The sequence below is a fragment of the Eleginops maclovinus genome, chromosome 16 (genome assembly GCF_036324505.1).
Source record: "Eleginops maclovinus isolate JMC-PN-2008 ecotype Puerto Natales chromosome 16, JC_Emac_rtc_rv5, whole genome shotgun sequence".
Classification (NCBI taxonomy): domain Eukaryota; kingdom Metazoa; phylum Chordata; class Actinopteri; order Perciformes; family Eleginopidae; genus Eleginops; species Eleginops maclovinus.
In genome coordinates, this window is record NC_086364.1 from 19,968,123 (window position 1) to 19,985,206 (window position 17,084).

Below are 17,084 nucleotides of genomic sequence, written 5' to 3' on the forward strand. Positions count from 1 at the left end.
AGAAATGGCTGTTATAGCTTGTTTGGAGAGATGAAGGGTTACAGTTATCTCAATGGGAGTTTCTGAATGGAAGTCATCTTTCACGGTGGAAATCTGGGCGACATTTGCAGGAGCCGAGAAGAATTTCTGAATTAATTACTTTCCCTATTGATATTTGTGCGACTTGAGGGACAGATTAAATGCGCTGTCTGCATTTATCAAAAAATGGAAATAGCTCCATTGTTAATCAGTCCAGTCGTGCAACGTAGATAAAAGGTTTGTGGGATGAAGCAAAACAATGCACATATTCAATTGAATCTCTTATTTATCCAGTCCACACATTAGCTGCATAATAGCTTTACACAGTCTGTGGCACGCGTTTATAAGATTTGATGGCTTATTACTTCTTATTTCTGACAAAAATGTAGTTTACTACCTGTACAATACGACTTTCTTTGTGTCGTAGCATCGCAGCGTTGCAATTATTCTGGGGTCAAGAACACAAACATGAATGAAAAAATGCGATTGACTCTTTTGTGGCTCGAAAGAGGATGAGTGTGGGATGTTAAGCAAGTGGCAGTCAAGCTTGAGAAACCACTTTTTTATGGAATAAAGCACTGAATTAATCATTTGACCTGCTTGAGATGAGAAATACCAACACCACAGAACCAGCAGTATTCTTTTTAGGCAAAACATTTTGTGTAGGAATGAAACTCTCTTTGGGGTTTTACTTTTGCAGCCCGTGTACATTCACACAAACCTATACAACACACTACAGTAAAGGGAAAACCCCCAAAAGCATAATAGGGCTTCTTTAAATTATTGATTTACTTCCGTCAGTAAATCACAAATGTCCTATTTGTTTGTGAGACATGTTAAAATATGTGCATAAAACTGTTTTACTGTATAGAGTTTGGTTTTATCCATCAGTTATACTTGCTTCATGCCTTTGAGGGTTGCATGGGGGCTGGAATCAATTCCAATTTGACATTTGTGTTCATCCTGGACATCATGCAAGTCTTTCAATGGGTTTACACGTACAGTATATGAGCGATAAAACACCTGACTGGAATGAGCCCATCGACCTTGCCTCTTCCTCTGGTTTGAATATTGAGTCTAAACTGAGCTGGTTGAGAGCAGATTGTTCTTTGCTTCACCGACAGAATTAATATGATACACATGACCTTGAGTTTGACAGTGAAATGTATGTTTTTAAAGTGTTCTGTGTGATCTGTGTGACCGTCCTGCAGGCTGCACGTCACCCAGAGTGATCACTCCTGCTCTGACACTTTGCTGTGCTGCAGCCTCGTCCTTTTTAACTCTGTTGTTCTCTTGTTTTAATCTTTAGCAAAGCAAGACAGACAGCCTGAAAGCCAAAGAGCTGCTGAACACACGCTGCACACATGCACTCTTTTGTGAATGAAATCATGGATGGACAAGGCAATGACCAGAAGAGTCAAAAGGCAGGAACAGGAAGCACATCTTTCGAAACCAACTTTGCACCCATTGGTTTATTTAGCACTGGTTGAGTTAGGCGTTTTGGAGTCGCCATTGATTGTCGCCATCTTGGTTTTGTGCAATGGGAGTAAGCAGAACCAAAGAAGAAGATTTACAGATGTAGGTTGTCTTTAACTATCAAGGACTGAAAATACTCAATTTCTAGGATGAGAACAATGATCGCCCAAACTGCTTCATCACCTAATTTACTCTTAATTGGATCATAATTTACATTGGTAACATTATGCTCTGTTGAAGAAGACTTTGATCTATTGACTAAGACTATACTTTCTTTGGGAAGATGTTTTCTAAGATATTAAATCAAGAGAGATGTAGGTTCATTTTCTCATAGACTTCTATGCAATCTGACTTATTTTTGCAACCAGTGAAGCTGCCATTTGCCTGCCATTAGAAAGGATGCAGGCTTAAGGCACTTCCACATTGGCTTACTGAGGTTGCGGCTTGGTCACACACACTGAAGCAGCTATAACACACACATCCTAAAATTAAAAGCTTCACTCTTTGACATTGACAGATCAATGCAGAGATGTATACAGTAACATCTCATACGGCTGCAAAGGCATTAAGGTTTATTGCCTTTTCCTATAAGATACATTAAACAGTGTTAGTTTATCACTCTGCGGGGTTATAGTGTGTGTGTGTGTGTGTGTGTGTGTGTGTGTGTGTGTGTGTGTGTGTGTGTGTGTGTGTGTGTGTGTGTGTGTGTGTGTGTGTGTGTGTGTGTGTGTGTGTTAGCCGGGGTGTCTCCCCAGCCGAAAATACTGCAGTCTTCGTCATGCATGGCTGGCTCACAGCAGCGTGATGTAAGGACACGTATTTCCCCTCAGCTGCTTTAAAGTGATGGAGTCCAGTTTGGCTGGGCTTTGTTTAGGGAAGAGACCAAATCAAATGAGACAACATTGATCGTGTGTGTGCGCGCGTGTGTGTGTGTGGTTCCTAGTGGGGCGATGGCAAACACAAAACCAGTGTGAAATGGGGTCACAGAAAGTCACATGTCTTGTTTATTACTCACACACCTCTTCCAGGGCAGTGGCCACACTCATGCTCACTCACAAAAATATGAAGCATTTGCACCGGCGATCACACAAACAAAATACACCCCTGGCCTCTTGATGGCGGTCCCCCCCTCGGTCCTCTTCCTGCCTCGCTGCTCCAGTTGTGTTTCCTCTAATGTTTGAGCAGCGGGCCATCATGAGTGTTTACCCTTCCATCCAGCGGACAGAGTGGGGGATCCTACGGGCTGAGTGGCAGGCAGGTTGGTTTCCTTTGATTTTAATAAGAGCTGATGGACTCTGAGGTCTGACTCACTGCCTGCTGTCTGTGAGCGGCACAAGACAACAGTGCCTGGTTAGGGGGAGCGCCTTACTGCCACTGTAAGTATATCGCAAGTCTCGTGGTTGTGATGAAGGAACAGACGGTATTTGGTGACCTGCTTTCTACACACCCGGTCACACTGATGCCTGCAAGGCCTGCACAACTACACAGTCCTGTTTACAAGCAGGACGTACACTCACTTAACATTCAAGTTCAGTTTCGGTCACTGAAGAACACATTTACCACCAAGGAGCTTGATTTATTCATCACTTAACATAAGATACAGTATATTTGGAGCCTGAGTCCCCCCATACCAAGGGATTAAAGCCAAGAACACGTGTTTTTGAGAACAGTTTTTCCCAATAGTTTTCAAAATAAAGTCAAAAAACTAAATTCAACAACGTTATTGGTCTGTGTCTTGGCATTGAGGGTTTATGTAGCAGGATTGCGGGCATTTTGATTTCTCTGTTCCAAAATATAACAGAATAATAACTGTGCATTTGTGTGGAAGCATGCAAAAAGTCTTGATGTCAAGGTTATTTTACCATTGTTTGTTCTTTTGTTGCAGCAAGAAAAACTCTCCATTTTGCCTCTTCCTTTTTGAAATCATTATGATTTCACAACTTTATAGAAGTGCAAATACTTTATCCCAGGAATGCTACATGATTACAGTGTTTGATTGTGAGAAAATGGGCTCTGTGAAGCGTGCCCATGTGATTGCAGGGGTGACGCCATAGGCCAGGCCTTTAGCTGACACAAAATAGAAAAGACTTGGAGGAAGTTCCAGATTTAAAAACAGTTACTGTGAAGAAAATATCACGATACGACCTTATCACGTACCATATACATCCGGTTGGTTCTGTTATCCGACCCCAAACTATAAATCCAAACCTACTGTATCTCTTTGAGGTCAATGGTTCGAACCTAAAGCATCAAGTATAAATCTGGTGATGAGCTAAAAGTTTTCAAAGATTCAAAAATTCAGAGATCAAAGCAGGCCTAATATTATTTCAGAGGTGCTTGCTTTAACTACTTCTCTAGGTATCGATGCATATTGAAGGCATCGAGAGCTTAAGTTTCATTGTCTTTCAGCACGCTCTGAACATCTGAAGTGCAGACTCAGTGAATGAGGACGGGGTTGTGTTATGTTACAGGGAATAAGTCATAGATCCAGCGATCGATACTTCAGATCTAAATATGGAATTAAAGGACTTGGTGTTGTATGAAAGGGTCACTTATACCTTCGATACCACTAAGAACCAACACCCCATTCTGCAGCATAATGCAGATTATTACGGGAAGACATTGAATTATTGTGGCTTTGAACAAATAATGAACCAGGTCTTTGAAGGCTATTCAACAGCCCGTCCTTTACAGGCTCCTTTGTCTTCATTTAGTCTTTGTGTGTCTTCCATCCATCTTTATATATCGCCGCCGTGTCTCTATTTCCACCCCATCTCGCCTTTTTGTCTATAGTGCAGCTTAACCGCCTCATTGTCGCCTCCCTTTTCTCTTTGGTGGGACGCATTCGCTCCCGTCTCCCTTTCTTTACTGGCCTACAGCATTATGGGTTTCCCAAAAAAAAAAAAAAAAAGAAAGGAAAGGAAAACACAATTTGTATTCTGGGCCACGTCTGTGATGCGAGAGGGAAAGCGCAGAGGGGGAGAGAGGCAGCGAGGAGAGGAGGGGTTGTTAAAGTCACAGTTTGAAGTTGTTTAAATTCATTGGACATAAGGTCCGGGGGCGTTTGTCCTCATCGTTAGCAGATTTGTTTCTCCTTCTTCAAGAGGCAAGTTTGACCTTGAGTGAATGGAGAGAATACTCATCCACTTAATGTCTTAATTATAATTCTTATTTCTGCATCTGATTGCAATTAGGCATTCGGGTGCAATTCATCCATCTCATTTTCTTCATCATTACACAAGTGGTTTGTGCATTGACACGCGACTTGACTGCGCTGGTGGTTGTTTTGAATCGTCTGAACATAGAGTGTGTTTCCCTCACAGTTGGATAACGATGTGTTTAGCAGAGTAGAAGGAGAGTACGTGGGATGGCAATCCACGCATCAACAAGCACCCATGAATGCGCTTTTCTTAGCGCTGGTGGCGTACTATGCGAAACCGCATCAGCGAGATTGAGCGACGCCGGCCTGCATGCCTGAGTGTGCACGCGGATGCCAATGTCTGCCAGTGTGCGTGCACTGGCCTGTATCCCTAACCCCGGCAGTGATGCCTGGTCAGCAGCAGCAGCTGACACCCTCTTGTCACTGACAGCAGCTCCTGCAGTAAGAGAGCGATGGGAGGAGGAGGCGGAGGGGGGAGAGCTCCATTGACCTTGCAGCAGAAAACCCTAACAGCAGTAGTAGCTGACTGCTCATACGCAAAGACACTGGCTTCAAGAGGGGTAACACACATTTACACAACCTCTCCCTTTCAGCCTCTCATGTTCATCCTGACACTCGGTCCACACCCTGAGGAATCGCCCCAGGCCGGTTTGCTAGGGTCAGCCGTCTTACAGAGCGAGGAGCAGGATGGCAAATCGGTTGAGGGCAAGTGGGTAAGGATGGAATATGCACAAGAAAGAAATTAATGTGCACTCATTCATAAGGTAAAGCTAGAAAGTGGACCCAAGGTATATCTTCAGGGGAGGATGTGAATTAGGACCAGACATGTGGACTCGAGTCACATGACTTGGACTCGAGTCAGACTCGAGTCATGATTTTAATGACTTCAGACTTGACTTGATCAAATTCGGCATGACTTACGACTCGACTTGGACTTGAATACTATTAACTCGAGACTTGACTCGGACTTTGCCTCTTTTACTTGTAATGACTTGACATGCCTCGAGTCAAAAGCTAAATTTCCTGATCATGGACATCCTTCCCTGCAATGCGAACCTGCGAAGCCCCAAAGACCGCAAAGTGAGAGAGCCGGCAGGCAAGTGCGAGCAATGCAATCATGTGGTGGATTTTGGCCTTTTTGGATTGGATCAGGGACCTAACCAGCGTGATTGGATAATCCCCGGGTTTCCCCTCATTAATATTCACGATTTCCCCGGATTTCATCTACGGAAAAGATGCAATTGTGCCACGGAAGGGAAGCCTAGTCGAGAGCTGTCCGTCTGGTCTGCGTCTCTCTCAGTTGCAATTGGCAGGTTTAAGATCCAGATTAGGTTCATGGTTGTGAATTCTATGTAAATCGACTCTATAGATAACACGTTCATTCTACATGTTGAATGATGATAGCGTAATACAAATATAGGCTATACATACAATGACAAAACTGCCGTGGGCGATATGTTATCCGTATCCTTTGTTAAAATTAATGTTCAATAGCTCTATGCCAATGGGAACAACAGAACGTGCGCATTACATATGGACCAATGCGACACGTTCATTACGGCCGTGGACCGATAAACACTCAGTACCGTACGCACACCAACCGGCATTTGCGTGTTTAACACCTTGTTTAACACCGTGTTTAACACCGTGTTTAACACTGGCGTTACCGCCGCTTAACTTAAATAATGAACAACTGCTTTTAATTACGACTTGGCCGAGATCTTAACGTGCTGTTCATGCGTTTCCCATGAATAGCCAACTACTATAACTCGGAGCGGAGCAGGATATAATGCGCATGTGCGACGTTGCTAGGCAACGTGTACAAAGGCTGGGGGGGTGGGGGGGGGATGCCCCCAGACCCCCCAGACCCCCCTACAACGGTTTAGTTTGTCACCTTTTTCAGCCCTTCTGAGTTTGCAGGTATGTACACAAATAACTAAGATTAGGGAGGTGTACTCTGTCTCTCTCTCTGTCTGTCTGTCTCTCAAGCGCCTACCCCCAGCACCTTTCATTGTGTGTAGTCATGCTGCTTAATTGTTATGCAGATTAAACATTGTTTTATTGAAATATTAGGTTTCTTTGTGATTTAAGCAAAATGTTGACCTACTGTAACTGGCATCCACTGAAGCATCAATGCCAGTTACATGCATCCACACAGTCCATGCCTCACTAGTCAAGGCGCTTTACCAACTTTAGGATGACAGTGGTGCCTTCCGTGCTCATACATTTCTAACCCACCATTCACACACAATACTTTGAAGGTCTTTGGGCGCATGCGTATATACAGATATATAAATATATGCATAGTTTAATCTGTATGTATAAAAAAATACTGAAGATTAGGTTGATATGTTGAAATTGTGTGATCGTTAGTCTGATAATGGCATTATTAAGTGAAGAGTACATGATGACTTGTTCAGGACTCGAAGAAGCTTGGGACTTGGACTTGGACTCGACTTGGCTTTGGTGTTACTTGGACTTGGACTCGACTTGCCCTTCTCTGTCTTTACTTGGGACTTGACTTGGACTTGACTGCTGAGACTTGGGACTTACTTGGGACTTGCCAAACAGTGACTTGGTCCCACCTCTGATTAGGACACACAGTCCTGCACACTTCTATGACTAAATAGTATGCCAAAAATATACCACCTCCTTCAACATAGATCTTCTGATCATGTCATGTGTATTTCAAGTGACAAACGGTTGGCTACGAAAGGCTTTGCTACATAGGAATATCTCCATCCTAACGTCTCTCACTGATGATACCGAGTCACCAGAACATGCCATTAAAGTGAATGGGACTCATGAAGGAGTGCATTATGGGAAAAACATTGTAAGTGAGTGTCGCTTCAGCTGCTGGCTTTGTTTCATCCTCCTGGATCAGATCACTGATATGAAATCTGAATCAAAACCCTTGAGATGTATTTTATTGCTTACAGCCCCACTGAGAAATACAGCACGAGTTCAATCATTTTCTTGGCTGTACTTCAGAAGTATGCAGCCTTAGTGTTCCGTGTTGATCTGTGACAACGAGAGACTTTTGCACAGAACTTGTGTGTGTTATTAATCGCAAATGCATTCTGTGAAGTAATACTTAATTAAAATGTTGGTCTGGTATCCAAAAAGGTATCTAAAGACATCAATTTGAATCCAGAATAGTAATGGCAGACGTCGCCATGAAGCTGAATGAAGTTATGATTTGTTCATCAGGATTGTTTTGCACAGCATGTGTTTGTCGGAAAATCCATTTACATCTCTTTACAGGAAAGTAAAAGAAAGGTACAGTATATACAAAAACAACCTTTGTTTCAGGATGCATTATGCGACACTAACATAATACACCCATATGTAAGATAGAACAGTTGGTAGTTCAGTTGCATTGTGGGTAATGTAGGTGTTACAATCATAAATTACTGAGATTTTTCACGAATGTCTCTTTAAAAGTCTCAGCATGCACAACAAACACAATAGCGAAAACTCTCAGCATTATGTGACCCTAATATACAGACCCATATCTCCAACACAGCTGCTGAGGATTCAGTTGCATTGTGGGTAATGTAGGTGTTAGATTTGTAAATTACTCCGATTTTTCACTTTACGTCTCTTTTAAAGTCTCAGGATGCACAACAAACATAATAGCGAAAAATCTCATCATTATGCGATACTCATACACACACCCATATCTCCAACAAACAAGTCAGTTGCATTGTGGGTAATGTAGTTGCAAGGACATAAATAAGATGTCTGATTCTGCAGCATCGAGTTTTTTCAAGTGAAATCTCAAAAGTGAGTTTGAGAATGTTAATAAACTACAATGCTTTATTAGTTGGGTATCATTTGCTTCTGTAATTTCCCTCCTGTCTTTACCCATGTCCCTCTCTGTTCATGAAGTAGAGTCATGCAGCACCAAATAGCTTCAGGTTTCTCAGACCGACGCTCAGTTGGGAGCATTCAACCCAAAGACGAGCATCGCAAAGTAGGCGATAATGCAGAGATTGCTCCGGGGAGAAGAGAGTATGGGTGATGGGATAAGGAACGCGGCTTAAATTAAATGTAGAGTCAGGGAATTGAAAATAAAGGTCAGACAAAAGGCGTACAGAAAGTGTACGAAGCGATAAATGGAAGGAAAACTTCCCCTGGCCTTTGTTCCTGAGGGCTCGAGAGGCTGCCGGGGGGATGTGACACTCGATTGATGGATATTGTTCACAACGAATGCGGCTTTGCACGAGTGGATAATGCAACTCAATCTGACCATTGACAGTTCGTTGCTCCACATTAACGGGAGCCATTCCACGATAGCTTCTTTGCATATAGGGCATGCAAGTTGTTCTTATTCCACTTGTTCTCTTGAGTTGCACTGGGAGGCAAGAACTTCTCACTCACCCTGGATAATCCTACTTAGATGAAGAACAGGTAAAGAATTTTAAGTGGTGCTCCATTTTTGTAAAAGTTTGTTTTTGATTTGAACTTTTAAGAAACATGACTGAAGATGAACGCCTGGGAAAAACTGTAATGAGCTTGTTCCACATTCTTCCACAATTTGAAGGGAAAAGATTGACTTATGGTGTGAATTGTAAACCTCTTTTAAAGATTGTTAACCGAAGAGTAATAACACTTATTACTTCCATAGCCAAGAACAAGAATGGTGTTAATCATGCAACCAAAAAAATCATATTTATCAAAATATCAAACTAATTTGGTTCAAGTGGAAGTGTAATCATGGTACAAATAAGCAGTATAGGTAATAAAAAGGTGCAGATGTGTTTGTTAATATTGAGAAACTGGTATGAATGATTGCTGGCCAGAATGGAGACTATAGAGTCTGTAATTGTAATAAAACCTTACATCAAAAGTCCAGAACAAAATGACATTTGTTGACCGATTAAACGTTTAACCTTAGATACCGTTCACTTCTCTAAAGACCAGTATAACTCTTTATATACCACGACTCCCCAAAGATACAGGCTTTAAGTGGCTTTGATAAAATGGGTCACATCATCTCTTTAATTGTTCTTTTCTAAAAAAAAAAAAAAAAACCCAGAGAAGATCAAGCGCTGAAATAAGAAAAGTCTTGATCCATTTATACTCGCTCCTTCTCCCATCTGACCGTGGGTTCGTTAATGATCTAATTTAAGAGGTCACAGGTTTTTCTAATTGGAAGTGGAATGACACTGTTTTAACCGGACTGACCTCTACGACAGTCTAAAGAAAGTATCGACTCTTTGACCTCGCTAAAAATACCGCTGTCTTTAGAAACACTGGACCCAACTCCTTTTGGACCCTGAGTTCTCCCTAAAGGAAATGATGTGCTTTGCTTGAAGAACATTTGACAAAAGGGAAGATACTGTGGTTCTCTAAGAGGACTGAGCTGCACCCTTAAATCAAAGGCAATTATAGAGCAATGCAGATGATGCAATTGGGCCAAAATTTTGTCAAGACACCATCTGAGACCCATTGAATTTGTTGGGCTCGTGTACAACACATTGACAAGTCCTTACAAAGTCCAGCTCTGCATACACACACACACACACACACACACACACACACACACACACACACACACACAAACTAGCCTCGAACTGGCTGCATCAGGGACGTTTTTTTTAACCGATCGTCCTGCATATCAGTGAGACGTCTCCAGATGCCAGACGCCTCGCACAACATCTGCCCTTGACCTTGATGATGAAGACTCACCATCAGCACAGCCTTCTGTCTATATGTGCTCATCATGATATCTTAATGTGTGTGTGTGTGTGTGTGTGTGTGTGTGTGTGTGTGTGTGTGTGTGTGTGTGTGCACGTGTTTTGTGGATGTGATTAGGTGGCTGTTGGGAGAAATTCGATCTGTGCCTTTCCCTGCTTCAGTGCACCGTGTTTCTGTGTGTGCAGCTACTGTATATGCCTGTTTGTAGTATCCGCGGGACATTGTCCGATGACCCGTACTGCTGTGGTATACCATGCATTATCAGTGATATTATCCTATATGACTTTGAATGCAGCTCGGTAGGCAATTGTAGGATAAATCATGCATGAGTGTATCTGATTAGGACCAGCCTCCGTGTTTCCCCGTCTTTAAAAAAAAATCTCAGCTAAAAAAGTAATCCTCTTCTTCATTCTCTTTTATCGAAATCTGTGTTTTAATTAATGGCTTTTAACAGGGGCCCTGAACACCGGGTTAATTGGGCTTTTTATGACAAAATCAGCCCAAATGCAAATTGTCTCAAAGCGACCTCTGTGCCGTAGCTGGGAACGGTGTTTTAATCATCCAGACAACCTTTTTAAGTGGTAGACAGAACGTAGTGACCATATGCTGAGCAGAAAAAAAGGTTGAGGGTGTGTAGAAAAAGATCAAAACAGACTTAAACAGCAGTGAAATGAGGAGGAGGAGGAGGGAACAGAGGAAAAGTAGGAAATGAAGGTCAAGATCAGAAGAAATTCACCAGAGAAAACACTTTTCCATTTCCCAGGATGCATCTTTCCATGGATGTTTGCCCACATAAGCACCGTGCCTCCTTCTGACAATTCACATTTAACTGACCCGTTACTCTCTCATCTTTGATAACAAGCCCACACAAACAACCACCCATCTATCTTTCCCAGTAAAAATTACTTTTCCCAATCCAGTCCGCCCACTGGCAGGCCTCCATCCTACTCACTCACATTCCGCTTTATGTCTCCACACAACAATGCACAGTAGAGGAGAGAAAATGGACAACCAGAGGGCAATTGGCAATGTAGGACAAGGACTCTGAGATATACAGGAATACACATAAACATACTATGCACACACACACACACACACACACACACACACACACACACACACACATATGAATGCCAACACAATCACCACTTTTCTTTTCCCTTGGTTTTCTGTTTCCACATCATTTCTGAATGCAGCAAAGGTAGTAAGACGTAATGATCCGCTTCTATGGGCGGTTTCCAAACTACATGCTGCTTTTTATGACTGTTTATCTTCAATCTGAGTCTGGACCAAACCCTAACCCTAACAATTATTCGACAATGAACATGCAAAGGCTATGGTAATGGCGGGAAGAGGAAAGACCATCTGGATCAGCGCTGAGAATAAGGCAATAAGTGAGAAAGACTTGGACCAAAAAAAGCAAAAACCGCTGTCCAAACATCATTTTGTTCGGCAAATATTGGAGTTTCACTTCATATCTGTCACCTGGACCTGTCAGTCTGGATCAAACCTTAACCCTAACTATATAACGTTTGGTAGGATGTTTGTTAAAAATCGTTTTTTTTCTGTTGGCAAATATTAGCCCATGGTTGTTAATCTACCTGCTGAATATATCAACATGCCGGCGGCAGAGGGTTGACAATCTGGATCAGCACTATGAATGATGCAATAAGGGAGAAAGACTTGGACAAAGAAGAATCACTGACCAAACATCTGTCACCTTCTTCATGTACAGTATGGAGTGAATGTTAATAAAGATTGAATGGATATTTCAATCTGATTCTGACCATAACCCTAACATCGATTTGACGATTGGCACAATGTTTGATACAAAGATCATCTTATTCGCAAATATTCGCTACCATGCTAATGTTAGATGGTATCAACATGCTAACCTTGTCATTGTGCGCATGTTAGCGTCTTGAGGTTAGCATTTTGCAGCTTGAAGCATGCTCAGAACATCTAGGCATGGCAGCAGGTTCTCAGTCTTGTTTTCCATTAGTGTCATTTGAACGAGTCGGAAATGAAACCGGTTGAGAGTCCTACATTCAGAATGACCCTTCATTACACCTCATTATTTTTAAATAATTTCACACTTTTAGATTGATTTCTAATCTGCAGTAACATCAGGGCAGATATCTGCATGCCCCATTAATGATGATCATTATGTCTAAGGACTCAGTCACATATATGAGCGCAATCTCTTAAAACAAATCATTGGAGCGCGCCCTCTTTAGATCATTGGCCTCATAAAAGACTAAATCATGAGTCATGGTGTGGCAGTGCAGACAAAATAATAGTTTATCACCTCCCCACATGTGATGTCAGGAGCGAGCACATTACAGAAGAGGCGTACAGTGGTAGAACAAACATTTCCAATAGGTTTACGTCTCCTTTTGCAGGAGTAAGTGTATCCTAGTGGTGGATTGTGTAGTTCGGTTCTGCAGAATTGCTGACAACAATGTGCATGTTCTGCCCTTGAACCCAACACAACACAATGGATACTGTGTTAGTGCACACAAGCCACCTCAAACCAGTATTTAGCAGCACGTGCAGGTCCGTAAGTTAATCAGAGTGCTAAATAGGTCCAACTGCATCACAAATGGTCAATTCACCCACACACGCACATGGTTAGTGAACCCTCATTCCGTCTGTTATGGTGGTTTAACACCTTTCCCAGTCCACCTGTCCCAATTCCACTGGTGCAGGTTGGACATTTCTCCTACGCTGGTTTTCCACGCTTCCTTAAACACACCAGCATCGGTGCTGAACAGCTCTCAGCACACACTTTCAATTCTTCCTTTCTTCTTCATCCACACTTTAACCCGTGTCTTCCTCTTTCCTCTTCATTGCACAACTAATACTAAACCATTGTCTCACACACACACACACACACACACACACACACACACACACACACACACACACACACACACACACACACACACACACACACACACAACCTGCCATAACCACACTGTGAGGTCTCCTCCCCCAGGAGCATTATATCACACCTGGGTATTTCACACTCCGCAGAGCTCCACGCTCGTTAAATCAATGATTTCCCATGAAATCAGGAGAGGATATGCTACCATGCATCACGCCTGGCTTTTATATCTAATGGAGAAGTGGTGATAAAGTTTATGTGGACGTGAGATGCTCAGGTTGAGAGAGTGGAGAGAGATAACGCGATTAGCAGGAGAGAAGGTCCGGAGGGTGTGTGGATGGTTATGGTATTATTCAACAATAATGACTACTTACTTGTATGCTCTATTCCCTACAGGGGCTGATTATAATCTAGCCTCTCTCCTACTCTTCATCCATCTTCCCGCACATCTCACAACCTCTCTCCCACATTATCTTGTTTAAATCCGGTCTGTCTGACTGCTTTCTGTTTCTCTACAAAACGTACTTCCGGTGTTCCTCAGGGATCAATCCTGGGCCCATTGTTTCACGTTTTCCTCCTTAATTTACTTTCGTGAATTTGCAGATGATACACAAGTGTGTCTTCCAGTTAAACCTGCTGATTCTATGAGGTTTGGCTTCCCTAACAGACTGATTTAAAGATATTTGGGTGTTTTTCACCATGAAACAATGGCAAGACTGAGATTCATCCCAACTGGAATAATGAAAGTAAAAATGCACTAAATCATCTTCAGTTTGCCCAAAATGCAGCTGCTCAAACTTGACCTGGAACTGACTTCCCATTGCTTTTATGGCACAATTATAAATAAATTATATTATTCCTTACAAAGACCTTAATTGATTGGCTCCAAGCTATATCTCTGACCTACTTTGTTAAACCAAGTTCTTCCTGCTTCACCAAACTTTGGATTTTGAACTTGGGTGACCATGCATTTTGTATAGTAATGCACCAAAACATTCATTACTTTATTTGTATTTTATTTCAGACTTCCTCGTATAATGTCCTCCAAAAATATGTTACGCTCCTTTAATGACTTGATTTTTTTATTACAACATATCTGGTTTTCTTTCCACCCTTTGGTCCAGTCCAAAATATCTCCATATATCCAATAATTGAACATAAACTATGCCAGTCAGGGGGTGCCTTTTTTCCAAGCTTTTCCTTAAAGGATTCCCATAATGTTAGACTGATCAAATTAAAACAAATCTATTATTTTTGTTCAATTCTCTCTCTCTACTTTACGCCCTGTAAAGGTATCTGAAGTTATGCATTTCGCCGCCTCCCTTCCTTCCCTGCCCTATACGTTCAACGCACAATCGGACACCCGCCTTCCTAAAACCAATGTCACTTTCTAATTGGCCTGCACAGAACATCGCAGTTCGCACAGCTGTTAATCTAAGCAGTTGGCAGAGGCAACGAGATTACGACAGTGACGGCGGCGGGCAGAGGGATGACAATCTGGAACAGCATGACGCAACGAGGGAGAAAGAAAAAAAAAGAAGTTTGAGTCTGGTGCAAAATCACTGTCCAAACATCTGTCATTGAGCCAAATCCACAAATTAAAATGCCATTTAAAGATCTGTCACCTTTACATCGATGTATAGCGTGGATTCTGTGTAGTGAATGTTAATGAACAAGCGCATTTTCTGCAGTTTCATTCAAGCATCTGCTCGAGCATCACCCGCACAGGAATGCATTGGGTCTTCTCTCCCATTGCCACCCTCCTCTCTCCTTTTCTTTCACACACACACACACACACACACACACACACACATACACACACACACACACACACACACACACACACACACACACACACACGCACACACAGAAGCACACACAGACACACAGCGCTCTGGGAACCAATCACCATCGCCTGTTTCCAGGTCCTGTTTGTGAATGGGATTTTTACGGGAGGAGTGGAGGAGGCAAGGCACCGCTGCGTTTGTAGACATGCAGCTGCTTTCAGCATCCCATTCTCAAATCTGAATTATTTCCCCCACTCTGTTTTCTTCTCTATAATACATTTTTAATCCTTCTCTCACACCCTGATTTCCCTTTCTCCTTCTTCTTGAACTCCTTGATTCTTTTTTGTTTTTGTGTTTCTTTTTTAAAGCAGACTGTGAGTGCTGAATGAAAATAGCCTTCCTCTTTTCCAATGCTTTTAATTCACTTTTCCTCTGACACACCGTCACCGTCATCCTCCAGCAGTGTTTGCCTTTACATCTTTTTACTGTCATGCCACTCTGCCGTATTCTGCAGAACAGCATATACCCTTATTCTCCTCTTTCACACATCATCCCGTCTTCCTCCTAAAGCTGCGGCCGATGCATGCAATGTAAAAGACCGCTGACACACAGAGACATTTGTAGACACTTACCTCCAGTGACAGGGACAGTGCTTCTGAGTCCTCAGTAGTTTGAAGGAAGACCGGCAAGCCTGCAAGCTTCTGGCGTCTGGAGAGAAGTGAAGGACAGGAAGAGATGGAGAGAGAAAGAGAGAGAGAAAAGAAAAGAGACAGTGGAGATAGTGAGACCTGTCAAGAGTGAAAGATAAAGTGGGCAGGAGAAGGCGGTCTGTGCGATACAAGAAGAGGTGGAAGAGGAAGAGGAGGAGGAGGAGGAGGGTGCTCTGGCTGGCTGGAGGTGAGATGAAGGAGAGAAAGAGAGGGAGAGAGAGATAAAGGACCAGAGAGGGAGAGAGAGTGAGGGTGCGCTGGATTGGGATAGGAGGGGATTGTGTGATGTTTGAGAGGAGGAGGAGGAGGAGGAGGAGGGATTGCAGGGAGTGGAGGAAGAGGAAAGTTGGAGAGAGGAGGGAGGAAGGACGGGTGAGGATGCAGTCAGAAGAGAGAGAGGCAGAAAAGGTAAAAAATGAAACATTATGTTCACTCGCTTTAATCTGTTGGATGTTACTACACAGCTCTTTCTTTACTGTACTGTCATGTGATCGTCACAAACAAATACAAGTGCAACCATGGACACACCTCAGACCGAACAACTCACACAGGCGGCTTCGAATGTTACGTAACCAATGTCAATTAAAACTCTTCAGCCAGAATTGCCTACAGTGTTTTCTACCCACAGCTGCTTTAGTATACAAAGCTCCTTCACTTCATGACATCAGCAGCATTTGAAGGCAAGAAGAGTGATAAACCTTCAGCTAAGATGTGCAGTGCTCAGCGATTCCTTTAGAAAAACGTTTTGCCGTTCATGGCTGCGAACAATAGGAGCTGTACATCGACAGCAGTGGGTTTGAGCATGCAGACGGGCAGAATATGTATGGCCCTTTATGCGAACTGCAAATCATACGTTTCCACAGAAGCGTTGTCCCTGAGCGCTCGGGCAGCACTATCAACGCTTTCCTCATAACTAGTTCAGACTTCTACAGATGTTTCCGGTTAAAGCCTGGTAATTACTGGCTATCACCTGCCCTGCATGTGTGTGGTTGTTTGTGCATGTATATCATCATTGCTTGAGCATGAATATACTATGTGTGTGTGTGTGTGTGTGTGTGTGTGTGTGTGTGTGTGTGTGTGTGTGTGTGTGTGTGTGTGTGTGTGTGTGTGTGTGTGTGTGTGTGTGTGTGTGTGTGTGTGTGTGTGTGTGTGTGTGTGTAAAACACCAAAAAAAGAAATTTCCCTTCAAGGGATTAATAAAGTACATCTTCTTCTTCTTCCTCTAAAGGAAACACAGCGCCGATTACAGAGATAAGTTGCCACAGCTATGCAGATGATACTCAAATTGATATAACAATTTCACCAGGAGACTATGCCCCAATTAAAACACTGATTAAGTGCAT

At 42.7% G+C, this 17,084-nt stretch overlaps 1 protein-coding gene across 1 annotated transcript in view; it reads right to left on the reverse strand.

The window, feature by feature from the left end:
* The window catches only part of pvalb6 (parvalbumin 6), a 48,536-nt gene extending 32,611 nt beyond the window's left edge, over window positions 1–15,925 (reverse strand). Inside the window, exon 1 of the mRNA XM_063903261.1 lies at window positions 15,664–15,925. The gene's annotated coding sequence lies outside the window, so the exon portion shown is untranslated. The remainder of the gene's footprint in view (window positions 1–15,663) is intronic.
* Between the last annotated feature and the right edge of the window lie 1,159 nt (window positions 15,926–17,084).